The sequence below is a fragment of the Haemaphysalis longicornis genome, unplaced genomic scaffold (assembly GCF_048455015.1).
Source record: "Haemaphysalis longicornis isolate Haplotype H1 unplaced genomic scaffold, Haemaphysalis longicornis Haplotype H1 scaffold_1, whole genome shotgun sequence".
In the NCBI taxonomy this organism is placed as follows: domain Eukaryota; kingdom Metazoa; phylum Arthropoda; class Arachnida; order Ixodida; family Ixodidae; genus Haemaphysalis; species Haemaphysalis longicornis.
In genome coordinates, this window is record NW_027526203.1 from 101,956,559 (window position 1) to 101,970,083 (window position 13,525).

Here is a 13,525-nt window from a genome sequence, read left to right on the forward strand (position 1 = left end):
TCGACTTGGCTATTGGCACTCCATCTCTTAAATGGGATGTTTGCACTAACCCATATGTTAGTGACCACTTCCCAACCTCATTCACATACATAGGTAAGGACCGAACAGTTCACCTTCCCATAACAGCTTCAAAAAATTAAAACGAGCGCAAAGGACGAGGATACAGAAACACAGTAGACGGGAGGAGCACTCGTTCCGTGTACTGTGTTTCTGTGTCCTCGTCCTTTGCGCTCGTTTTAATTTTTTCAAGCCATGAACCAACACGACCAACAAAGCATTCTATTTCCCATAACAGGTTCAATGAAGCTGGAGCGAACTGGAGTACATTTACAGAAACATCCAAACTACACCACACATCCTTAACCCACCTACACATTGACCAGATTTTAGGGAGTAAGTTTCTGATGGAGTAAGTTTCTGTAAATGAAAGTTAAATGAATGCAGCCGTATGGCTGCATTTAGGTGGATGTCAAACTTTCATTTACACCTACACATTGAAGAAGCTGCCCTACCACTCACGGCACACATCCTCCACGCCGCCGAAAAAATTCCCCGCATTTCCCCGAGGGGAAGAATGTGAAAGTGCGAATGCACGAGTTGAATTTGCGCGGTTCGGTAATGTTCGCGAAAGAGAGATCACAGACACACACACAACTACAAAGAAAGAAAGATGCATTTATTCACAGACACCTATTTGTGTTGTCGTTGTACTTGATTGCTAGAGCGGATCTCAGCTTTGAAATTTCGTGTCAGTACTCCTTTAAGCAGGTGCATTAGCCCTTCTCACGCCCGATTCTTGGCCAATCCCCCACGTGGGTATGTGCCATGTCAGCGGCCAGGCAGCGCGCGCCCATCTCCCCCCGTTGCCAAGGTAGACGAGGAGATTCCTGACCAATCCCCCACGTGGGTATGTGGGTAAGGGAAAAGGCCTTGGGAAAGCGCGCGCGCCGTGACGCAAAACGGGATAGTTGGCGCTCCTTCATCACATCCATAAATTCATACACAGACACACGCAAGGTATGGACACGATTATGTAAACTTAAAGGACAGCATACACATTGCCTGCCCTTGGTCAGCACGACAGGGGACACACTAGAAGATGAGGATAACACACTATCACATTACTTTCAAGGCGTCTCCAGCTCTGCACACTACACGAACACTTTCCTAAACATAGAGCCTCTTGTGAAAAAAAGTTCTTACTCGATAACGGCGAATCACAGACTCCTTACAACTCCATTTTTCACTAAATGAGCCGAGGGCTGCTCTGAGCACGTGTAAACACTCAGCCCCAGGCCCAGACAACAACACATGTACAATGATACAGCAACCACACACAGACACTCTTGTAACACTCCTTCACGTTTACAACAAGATATAGCTTTCAGGGCACATTCCAAACCATTGAAGGGAAGCTATAGTTGTTGCTTTCCTGAACGAGGGGAAAGACCCTTCCTCTCCCGCTAGCTATTCACCCATTGCCCTGACCAGCTGCCTGCGCAGGGTTCTCGAGAAGATGATAAACCGGAGGCTCGTGTACTATCTGGAGTGCAATGGTCTTCTCGAGAGCTGCCAGGCAGGCTTCAAAGTGGGGCGATCTACCAGCGATCAACTTGTTGCTCTTGAATCCTATATCAAGGATGTCTTCGTGCATAAACAACTTTGTCTTACAGTGTTTTTGATATTGAAAAGGTTTATGACACAGCCTGGCGATACGGCATCCTTAGCGACCTCAAGTCCATTGGAGTGTCAGGCAACATGGTAAAGACCATTTCTAGTTACATGTCTACGAGATTTCGTGTCAAGGTTGGGTCATCCCTGTCCGGGATACATGTTCAGGAAAATGGTGGGCCGCAAGGCGGAGTTTTAAGCTGCACATTGTTTATAGTTAAGATAAACTCCCTCCGAAAGGCCCTGTCGCCATGCATTTCCTGTTCCATCTATGTAGACGATGTACACATATCTTTTAAATCCTGTAACCTGTCAATTTGCGAGCGCCAAGTTCAGCTCGGTGTTACAAAACTTGCTGGCTGGGCGGACCTTAACGGGTGTAAACTAAACCCGGGCAAACGTACTTGTGTTGTGTTCTCCCGGAAGCGCGGCATTTCTGCGGACCCTCAGATTACCCTTCATCGTGCATCTATTCCTGTAAAAAGGGAGCACAAGTTTTAAGGTGTCTTACTTGATGCAAAACTCACGTTCGTCCCACACATCAAACAAATTCAACATCAATGCCTTAAAACACTAAATATTCTCAAGGTCGTCTCCCACCAGTCCTGTGGTGCAGACAAAGAACTGCTTCTCCGGGTCGTTACCGCCTTAGTCGGGTCTCGGTTAGACTACGACAGTGTCGTGTATGGGTCGGCATCAAAAACATCATTAAAAATGCCTGATCCAGTATTCCACTTGCGCCTTCGGCTTGCGTTTGGTGCATTCCACACTAGCCCAGCCCAGAGTCTGTACGTTGAATGCAACAAATGGTGCCTGGAACATCAACGAATGTACATAGATTTATGATATGCTTTTAAGTTTTCATCATTGAATGACCATCCTTTCAAACCTGTTCTCTATGATACATCCACAACCCAGTTCTTCTCAAATCGTCCACCTGTTTGCTTTCTCTTTTCACTGAGGGTGAGAGAGGAAGCTTCACGTCTTTCTGTTGGGTTTTCAGATGTGCACACATCATCGTTTGCTGACATTTCGCCACAATGGCAACTTCAGCTTGTATCAAGCGATTTGTCTTTTATAAAAATTGATAAAAGCCGGGTTCCGAGAACTGCTATTCTGCAGCACTTCTTGTCCCTGCAGGATAAATATAAATGTGCCCAATTTTATAGCGATGCCTCAAAAACTTCAACTACGGTGTGGTGCGCCGCTTATGGTCCTAAGTTTAATTCTTGCAAAACTATGATTGAACACACCACTATCTTCTCCGCAGAAGCATTTGGCATTTTACTCATCGTTCAGCACATTCGTAAAAACAAATTCTCAAGTCCGTAATGTTTACAGACTCTTTGAGTGTTGTGGGTGCATTGTCTTCGCACAGACCCAGAAAAAACTACATTGTGAATCCTGTCTTTAATGCCATAATGGCTATATATTCTAAACATTTTCAACTAATACTGTGCTGGGTTCCAGGCCATGCTGGATTCACGGAGAATGAGATCGCGGATAAAAAGGCCGCCGCTGCTCACTTGCAAACACAGTGGGCATAACAACAGTACCTTACACTGACCTCAAGCCACACATAAGACAACACCTGCACAAAACATGGCAAGCGTACTGGAGTAAACAGACAGGCAAACAAGTTACACATAATAAAACCACATTTAGGACGATACATAAGTGACTCACACTACAAATTCATCGAATTTGCCCTAGCTAGATTACGGATAGGCCATACACGCGCGACACACTCCCGACCTGCTCTCTGGATCTTCAAGACCCTTGTGTAGCGGGTGTGGGGAGGCCCTATCCGTAATTCACATTCTCATTACCTGCAAACCACTCCGCAGAACAAGACGAAAACTTTTCCCACAACTATACAGACAACAGATCCAACAACACCCAGCACTATTTCTAGCGGATGATCCCATAATTCCTCCACAACGCACTTTTAGTTTCTTAGTGAAATCAAATTTTTACACATCATTTCATATCACGCATAGTTTTTGCACGCAATTTCATCCCATGATATATCACACCCTGGCCTTTTATACCAACCATCCTAATTTTCTTAGTGATTTTACGGATTTAATTTTTGCTTTTGTTGAGCAATTTTAGAGTTTACATCTTCATCCGTCAAACTTAACCATTGTTTTGGCGCTCTTTGCCCTAGTTGACCTTTCCAGCCACTATCATCATCAATTGAGCTGTTAGCCCTATTAAACGGGTGCATGTCACGCTTTTTCAATCTTTTCTTCTGATTTGTAAATTATTATGGTATGGTTTGTATGTGTTTGTGTATGTGTTTGTGTATATTTTTATTTCTTATACGGTGGCATTATCTTTCTTTTTGGGTTTCGAAAAATGTGCTAGCTATCTTGTTCCTTTCCTGCATGGCATAAGAAAATATTGTATCTATTTTTTTTCTTTTCATTTGATTTTGTGATGTGTGCTGCTCCCGACTTTGGTGCAAGCTACTTTGGGAGGAAGGGGCTCGTCAGGCTGTAGCCTCTAGCCTTCCACCTTATGTGTAAATGTACTTTTGTACTTTCACCGACTGCAAAAAAATAAAAATAAAAAAATATTTCCTGCAAAAAAAAAATGACGAACGCAGCAGGGTACTTTCTGCCATCTATTGTGACGCGCGATGTGCACGTTGCCCTTGGCGTCACGAGGTGGCCTCCTGCTGTACGAATGTGCGGACCGTCCCATAAGGTCAGAACTTTCTTCAGCTTAGACCCAAATGGTCCGCTCATTACTGCGTAGTCGGCTCTCATGTCTATGAGGGCGACTACTTCAAAGCCGTCAATGGACAGGTGAACGTCGGACGCTGCCTTCTTCGCGTTCCGTGTGCGTCGTGGCGTCCTATCTCCGCTTGTGCATTTTGACGGTCGGCCACTGTGCATCGTGGTTGTCGTCTTTTCAGCGGCAGGTTCGGTCATGTCGGGTACGCGTCGCGCCGTGTGGTTGTCGTCGTGTTCAGGAGTCACGTCCGGGTTAGATCGGGTCGTCGGGCTGAGGGCATGTAGGGAATCATCGCCTTCCGCGAGTCGTTGCGTCGTTGGAGGGTTTCCATTTTTCCGCGGTCGTGTAGCTTTACCTCCAGACGTTGCTGCTTGTAGTTTCCCCCGTGTGGGCTGAGGGACCTTCCACGTGCTAAATCAGCATTGCTACGGCAGTTGGGCGACTGTTATGGGCAGCGCGCCGACAATCGGTTGAAACGGGCTGTTCCACGGCTGGTCTTGGACAGGTATTCTTCGATCTCCGATGGGCGCGGGGCGGGTCGGGGGCGTGGTGCGTCGACGGAGAACCCTCGAAAACCGAGCCTCTTGTAGGGGCAGCGACAGTAGATGTGGTTGGTCTCTCCGCAGTGATAGCTCAGCGGACGATTATTGGGTGTCCGCCAGACGTCCGTCTTCCTCGGGTTCTGCTTTTGGGCTGCCGGAGGTCGTGCGGGCGGGAGTGAACGGCGGTACGGCGGTGCTTCTTGAAGACGGGTTGGATCAGGGCGGGGTCGACGAACAGCCGCGGAGTAGGTCATGGCTTGTGGTTCATGGTGTGCTTCCGATGGCGTGAAAGTTCCCAGTGCTTGTTGAAGCGTTTCGAGTACGAGGAACTTAAGTTTTTGGGCCACGTCGTCAATGCCTCAGCAGTCCTGCCCCACCCGGCAAGAAATTCAAGCATAGCCCACTTCCCAAGACCCAAAGACAAGAAGTGCGTGCGAAGATTTCTCGGACTGAAGAAGAAGAAGAAGACTATTTTTCAGCAGACATTGTTACAATTCCTGCTGAAGGGGCAGGGGATAAAGGCATTAAGTGCCTGACGAGGGCTCCTGACCCTTTGGATGTAACAACAGAGGAGTTCACAGCAGAGGACATGTGCACATACTACCGGCTCTACGTCGCAAACTTCGCACGTATTGCAGAGCCACTCACGCGCTTTACAAAGGGTAGCACCCCTTTCAGCTGGGAAAACACCCAAGAAAAAGCATTCTGCGAGCTGTAACAACGGCTGCAAAACCTGCCCGTGCTCTCTCATTTCGACGAAACCACCGAAAAAGAAATGCACACGGACGCCACTGACGTACGCTTCGGTGCCGTCCTCATCCAAAAGCAAAGCGGGTGCGAGAAAGTAACCGCCTGTGCAAGCCGTGGTCTCTCGAGGGAGGACAAAAACTACTCAGCCTCTGAGAAAGAATGCCTGGCTATTATATGGGCGATTTCAAAATTTCGCCCATACGTAATGTAGACCATTCAGGATTTTGACCGACCACCATGACCTGGGTTGGCTCGCAAATTTCAAGGACCCCTCTCGGCGTCTTAGGCAATCGAGCTTCCGCCCACAAGAGTTCGACGCAACTTACCTGCATTCATTCTGGAAAAAAAGTCGTTGTGAAAAATAATTTCAGCCCCGCAACGAGAACGAATTATGTCCTTGTGATCCCGGCAGATCTTCGTGACGAAATTTTGGAAGCGTGCCAGGACGACCCGTCTTCAGGAAATCTCGGCACAGCTCACACAATTCGAAAAATCAAGGCGAAGTACTACTTCCGGCGACGAAAAATGCCTCCTACGAGACCCTCCGGACTTCTGCAGCCTATCGCCGTCCCATAAAGGACCTTCCAGAAGATTGGAATGGACCTTCTGGGGCCGTTTCCTACGTCATGATCCGACAACAAGTGGATTGTCCTAGCGACAGACTACATCACGCGCTACGCCGAGACCACCGCTCTTCCTAGGGGGACTCCAGAAGAAGTCGCGAAGTTCTTCATAAACCAAGTTGTGCTTCGACCCAGCGCCCCTTAAGTCCTAATCCCGGACCGCGGAATGGCCTTTATTGCGGAGCTGATGCAAGGAATCTTGCGCTACAGCAACACGGATCACCGAAGAACGACTGCGTAGCACCCCCTAACGAACGGAATGACGGAACGTTTGAACAAGACGATTGCGGATATGCTGTCTATGTACGTCGACGTTCAACATAAGACCTTGGACGAAGGGCTCGCATATGTCACGTTTGCATACAACACGGCTATCAAGAAACTACGAAGATGACACCGTTCCAACATGTCTACGGAATACGGCCTACCACGATACTACACGCCATGCTACCACACGTGGAAGACGAAAACCTCAATACCGGCGTCCAAGGATACCTTCAGCATGCGAAGGAGGCCCGCCAGCTCGTTCGAGTTCATACAACAGAACAGCAGCTGGTGGATGTTGGCCACTACACCTTCCGACGCCGAGTACCACCCAGGGGATCGTGTGTGGGTTTGGCCTCCCATCCGACAACGCGAATTCAGTGAGAAGCTTCTGCAACGGTATTTCGGACCCTACCGGATTCTGCGACACGTTGGCCAACTTACCTACGACGTGATCCCCGATGGTGATTCCGGCCCATCACGACGAAGCACGCGACCCGAAGTCACCCACGTGGTTAGCCTAAAACCTTCTGGGCAAGATGACGGACTTTTGTGGTGTTGTTTGTTCAGACTGCCGTATTATTTTAGCATCGGGGTCGATGCACTCTTAGAGGGGGAGTAATGCCGCGAACTAGGCAGTGGGTTTGTTTTGTTTTACTGCCCGGCCGCGGCTGGCTCTGTTATCTATGTACCAAGTGAAGCGCGTGTTCCATTCTCTCCGTATCTCATTCTGATACGGAGAGTGTTTCGCGCTAACGTCACCAGCCTCCAATAATCTTCCTTGATGTACAAGGTTCTAGATGTAAATCGACGGTTCTAGAAACACTCGCGCCGAAAGATAAAAGCCTTCAGAGCAGACGTCGCGGTATCCGAATTCCCAACGCTCGCCCCCACACGTCACTTTGTTGACTTCTGCTTCGCCACCTGTGTATTCTTTGAGTTGATAGGGGAGCACAAGTTCCCTCTAAAAAACGTGTTTTCCTTTCAGACAACAGCGTCGCCTTTGGCTTCGTGACAATATCACTGGAAAGGAGGGCGCGCAATAAAAGGAAATCGAACAGAAGAAGAAGTCTTGCTGCCGTAAACTTAACGCCAGAAAATAAGTTCTGTGTTGACAGTTAAAAACTTGTTGTCCACGACCAAATGTTTATTTAAATGTAAGAAAGACGCAAGGAAGACTTCTTCCGCACGTAATCCTTGTTCGTTACCCTATCAATGCCCCTTATCGTCCAATGCGCCGAGTGAGCAAGGCTTCCCGTACGGAAGCCGAAACGTCTTTCTTGCCTTTTTAATAACATTTTGGTCGGCGACCACAATTTTAGATGCAACGCATCTCATGCTCGCCCCTCTGTTCTTCCTGCGTCTGTGTGGCGTTGTCCGCACAGCTGCGCCTCTCCTCCTCTCCTCTCTCCGATAGCGAACACTCTTTCCCAAACAGCTGCGGGTTGGCGCAGCGCGCTCTCACTCCGTTGCTAGGCGCTGGTGGGCGGCGCTGCGCTCGGCGCTGCGCTCGCTGCGCATGTGCAGTACTCGCTCTCTCCGCGCTCTCCTCTCCTTCGGGCGCTGCGAATATAAAGCGGCATGCCGCGCTCCGACGGTCTGTCGACGGTCGTCCGCGTTACGCTTGCACTCTCTCGCAGTACTCGATGATTGCTCGCTGCAATAGTCGAGCCCCTAACTGTGCACTTTACGGACCACAAGGCACTCATTTTTGTCTGCAATAAAGACCGTACCTGAGCATACGTGTACTGCATGTGCATTGCATGGTGCAAATGGAAAATTACGCCCACCTCCCCTTCGCGTGAGAATCGCTGCTATAAGCGTAATCAATACGATGAAAAACGCCAATGGAAACCCCCATGAGATGCGTTGCATCACACCAGGGTTCCCGCGAGGGGAGGTGGGCGTAATTTTTTAAATTATGAATCTCTTACCGGACAAGACAAGATTTTGTTAAACGTTAAATTTCATTTTCACAATTTTTTTTGTTCTCGTTCGTTATTCTAAACCACATCGTTTCGTGAGAACATCGGACACTCGCACCAATGGATTGTAAATTGTGACAGCTATAGAGTAGGTTCATGTCAGTTCGACCGGTGCTGGCCCCAAAAAGCACCCAAACACTCTTCTCCTTACCCGACCTCACGAGTAACAAAAATATCCTGGTCATTTCCCCTCCCCTATAGTACCAAAAGAAGCAAGGTAACTCGGTACGTAAAGTATGCGGCAGCCAGCTCGTTCACGACGTCTCTTTACAACTTTACAGTAACCTCAACTTCCAAAGGCTGAAACGAGCAAGCCGCGAGTACTTCAATAACTCCCAGTAAATTAAATAAGAACCAACTGCATGCCAATAGCCTTGGGGAAATGCACAGGCCACCCCTCAAGTAGCCGCGAACGATGACATCCGGATCTCAGTGCCACTCGGTGAGTACCAATATGAAAGCAGTTTGTTCGACATTGTTATTACTCGGGGAGCACCTAGAGCGCCGATTGCCCAAACACGTCCTCTGGACAGGACGTGCACCTACCGGTGAGAACGTTGCCGAGAATGCCTGATTCATAACCTGGGTGTACTCTACCACACGTTCGCACACCGAAGCGCTGTCGCTATTTTCAGTCAGGCCAGGCACGATCTGTCGAAGAGATTCCCAGGCTGTTTTCAGTCGAGCCCTGCACAGCCGGGTGGCACGCAAAATGCTGCACATGGACCTCAAGTACGATCATAAAGAAAACGGACGAAGAGTCGTGCAGGTACGTCTGTGCATATTCACTTCAGTCAGGCAGTAATCAAGAAGAGTCCGATGTACCTTCGCATTCGGCCCTTCTCGTTGTGCGATTCCCGCCGGTGTTGAGAACGGCGGAAAGACGCTCCGCTCTCCGTGTGCTTGCCGGGCGTGCCAACAGCGGCGCCATTGTCCCTTGCTGCCATGTCGATGCACGGTAGGGTACTGACGCTGCTGCTTGAACCTGGGCCACTGTTCAGCTCTGGATAGGCCTGCACAGCGGCGCGTTGCCACGTGAGCTCTTGCCTCATTTTAAACTTCCCCAAGGTTTTAAAGGTGTCCGCGACTTCGACACCATGGGGGTCGTCGGCAGCACAGCCTAAAAATAACGCCCGTCGCAAACGAATTAAAGGCTGCAGCATACGAACAGCTGCCGAAATAATGGACGAAATAAGGGAAAATACAGCTTGGTGTTTCTGACGCTGAACGGCGCTCACTCGTGGATCCCTCTCGAATGGGGAGAGTAAGGACATTTTCTAAACAAGAAAGGCGGGCATTGAATCGCGAGTATACCAAGAGATAATGGGACAAAGAGCGGCAGGCGATCTTAGTGTGTACCAACGGTACCATGACAGAATGACACAACTTCGGCACGATAATGGGAAGGCTGTGATATGGCCTTCCCATGCGACATGCGTTTGAATCGCTCCTCTGTGTTTCGTTTGAAGAACCGGCGGAACTGATTCCAGACTTTCCCCAGGCATAGATTTCATCACAGCCACACCCTCTCCTGCTGCTCTTTCTCACGTACAGTGATTTGTGTCTGCGCGAAGAATTGAGCCTGCGTTCAACCGTCGTCACCTTACCAACGGCGCTCCATAAGCTTGTGTAGAGCGCCAATAACAGTGGAATAGTGAAAAGCGGAGAATGCGCTTTGCGCAATGCGAAATCACAGTGTACAGGGGAGGATTGTATTGCGTGGGAGGTGTTCCCCTTTTTTGAGCGATGGAAACGTAGGAGAAAGCCCTGATGCGCCCCGATAATGATAGCGGCTCGTTGGCGGTTATGACAGAGGTTCGAGTATTTGCGCTGCCAGAAATAACCGTACGTATCGAAGGCGTGGTCAGTATAAAATCACACACCGCGACAGCCATAAATTTAGTTCCAACGACTTCTAAGAAGTGCACTACCAATGAGGCACTTGCAAATGGACGAATTCCTGTAATGTAGCGAAGTTGTATAGCAGCCACACCCAAGTCACCGGTAAAATCGTAGCCAAGTTGTAGTAATGTCATAGCAACGATGTCACATAATAGCGTGATTGGCCGGGTTTTTCGGACTATCGGATCGCATTATTCTTTACCTTTCTTTGTCGCGGCAATACCACGGGACAACCTTAAAATTCAGAGGGAATGCCATGCAGAGTCACCCGGGGCGTGATGTGCGGTGCTTTAGTTCTTTCGGCAAATGCATAAAACAACTGGAACTATATGGGGTGGAGCAAGAAAAGGAACTCACACAAGTGGGCTCATCAGATGACCACCTGGAGGCTGTACAGGATAAACGCTTCTACTCCAAGGGGCATTTGATAAAATGCAAGTATCAAGCCTGAGCATGACATAGACCCTGTGCTGTTCCTTGCGATGTAAATTATTCTGACACGGACTACTTTACACGGTCGGCCATGCTTGCGCAGTGGTGAACTAGAACTGTAACTGGGACCAACACAAGACCACAGGCAAAGGAGGCACAGAATTACAATGATCCATGTCCTACAGCGGTGCTGCTATGGAATAGTAGAATTCTTTAGTGACATTTGTATGGAACTACGCGAAATCCAGAGGACGTGTGGTCAGTACAAGGGAAACAAACAATTCGAGTGTGGGACAACGTAATGTAATTAATCTCAATCCTTGCGGCGGAAATTTCGGCCTTCCCGAAGTTCCGAGAATTAAACTTGATGCGCACAAAGACGACCTCAAAGATTTCGACAACGGATTTGATGGGGAAAATGGAGAAGAAAGATATCAGATAGGACAGGTGTTGCAAAAGGTGACGATGATGCTTCCAGACGGTGGATTTAAGCAGCGCGTGAATGAGACAATATTTATGCGATAGTTTACCAAGCAATGGCACGCTGGTACAAGTCGTCAACCCAACAGGAAGGGTTCCAAATCAATACACACACTGGAGGCAAGGCAGTATAATGGACACAGCCTCCGCCTCCCACTTAACTTTGGTAGCAGTCCTGCGGATGAAGAGCCCGAATATAAATTGGTGCTGTGATTGCCCACAGAGTTGTGATCGGTAAGGGTTCAGCTGGGATATCCTGCATTTGTCTCACGATACCCAGTGTTTTTTTTTTCATTTCTCGCGTCGCGGCGGAAGGGAAAAGAGAGGGTAACCACAGGCCAAGCACAGACCTGAACCCAAACGTTCTGCAGCGTCATTGGTCTGTTATCTCTTCGTAGTATCGCCTCAGCAAAAATAGCGCCTCTTACATTTTGCTGTTGTTGTAGCCGAACTCGAAGAGCACCGGGTGGCTGAGGAATATTCTCGTATACGACGTCTGGAACTTGGTCATGCATGGAGTTAAATTGTCACCATTGTCCTCTATATTTCGCTTTGTGGTAACGCTCCCACGATCTTCCAAACATATCTCGGTAAAGTTGGCCCGGCTCACTCAAACTCGCTCACAAATGTATTATGGAATCGCCACTCACTCAAACACAGACTCGTTGCTGAACAACACATCTCCACTTGCTCCAACTCAAACTCCCAGCCAGCGCAAAACTCAGTACTCGCTCGGGGTGAGAAGTCAAAATGAACTCAGAACTCAAAATCGACTCAAAACTCAAAATGTACTCCGAACTCAAATGAATTCAGAACAAAGATGTCCTCAGGACTCAAAATCTAGTGAGAACTCTAAATGAACTCAACACTCACAATGAACTGACAACTCAAATGTACTCAGAATTCAAAGTGCACTCAAACTCAAAATGAACTCAAAATTCATTAGGCAGTGTGGCACAGCCTACATATGACTGCACTTGCTGCTGAATGACAAGACGGGCCCGTGGACCAGGGAGTGCCCAAAGGTTGCGACCAGGGAAAGCGGTGTTCTTGGCGCGTGGCATGTCTCGCGCGCCAGGGAAACGGGCCGCTGATGCTGACGCTGCATCTGATGATGATTATGAACGTGGTTGCGATGACAAAGACGTGTCTGCTACAATTGTAATCTCACATGGTTGTTTCATCTAACTCTGGCTAACACTTCTGGCGTAGCCTTTAGCATTTCAAACGGCTGAGGCCCCCAGCTCCTACAAAGTTGGGCGCGTTAAAACAGCAACATGTGGGCTTGGCAAAATCTTACAAATGTGTCCATTAAGTTTTTGCGTCCGAGTATAGTGGTTCGCCCTCCTAAGATATAATGTAAAAACCCTTGTTTTACCAATTCGCAATGTCATACAGTGAATTTGGAAACACGTCAATATAGCAGATATAATGGGTTTAACCTACTTCCTATACACTGTGGCCATTAGCAATGCGAACAGCTGGTCATCAGGCTCGGTAGCGCAGTGGTTAATGCGGTGTGGTGCGGAGCGCAAGCAGAGGGGTGTCATCACAGGCGGGTGCAAGGGTGGTTTTTTGATGGAGGCAAAAAGCGAAAACGCCCGTGCGTCGAGATATCTCCGCGCGTTAGCGATACCCATGTAGCCAAATTTCAATTGCGATATCCACAGCCTTCCACTACGCAGTGCCTCACTGGCCAGTGGCAGCTTCGGCCCATTAAAACCTGAAATTTCAATTTGTTACACCTATTTGACACATGTAGCAGCCTTAACTTTGATATATACAAGCGTTGCTTTGCAAACGTGGGCAATTTTGGGAAGCAACATCTACTGCTGGCACGGTTTTCGAGCATGCTATACGCTACGCTTCGGGCATGCATTTCTCAGCAGCTATCTCAAACCGGATAGGGGGCTTAACATTTGGGACGTTCGCATTTGTAGTTAACACATGCGCACACTGCCTTGGCTGTGAAAAAACTCCGAAGTAAAAAAAAACAGGGACGCTTGCACCCACGCGCAATACTTGAATGGCGAAGCTATTGTAGAGGAGCATTGCAGGACAAATTTAAGTTTCAGCGTTATTGTTCATTTTATTTTCATAGTTTCGGTGCCAGTGATCGTCACCATATGCTTCC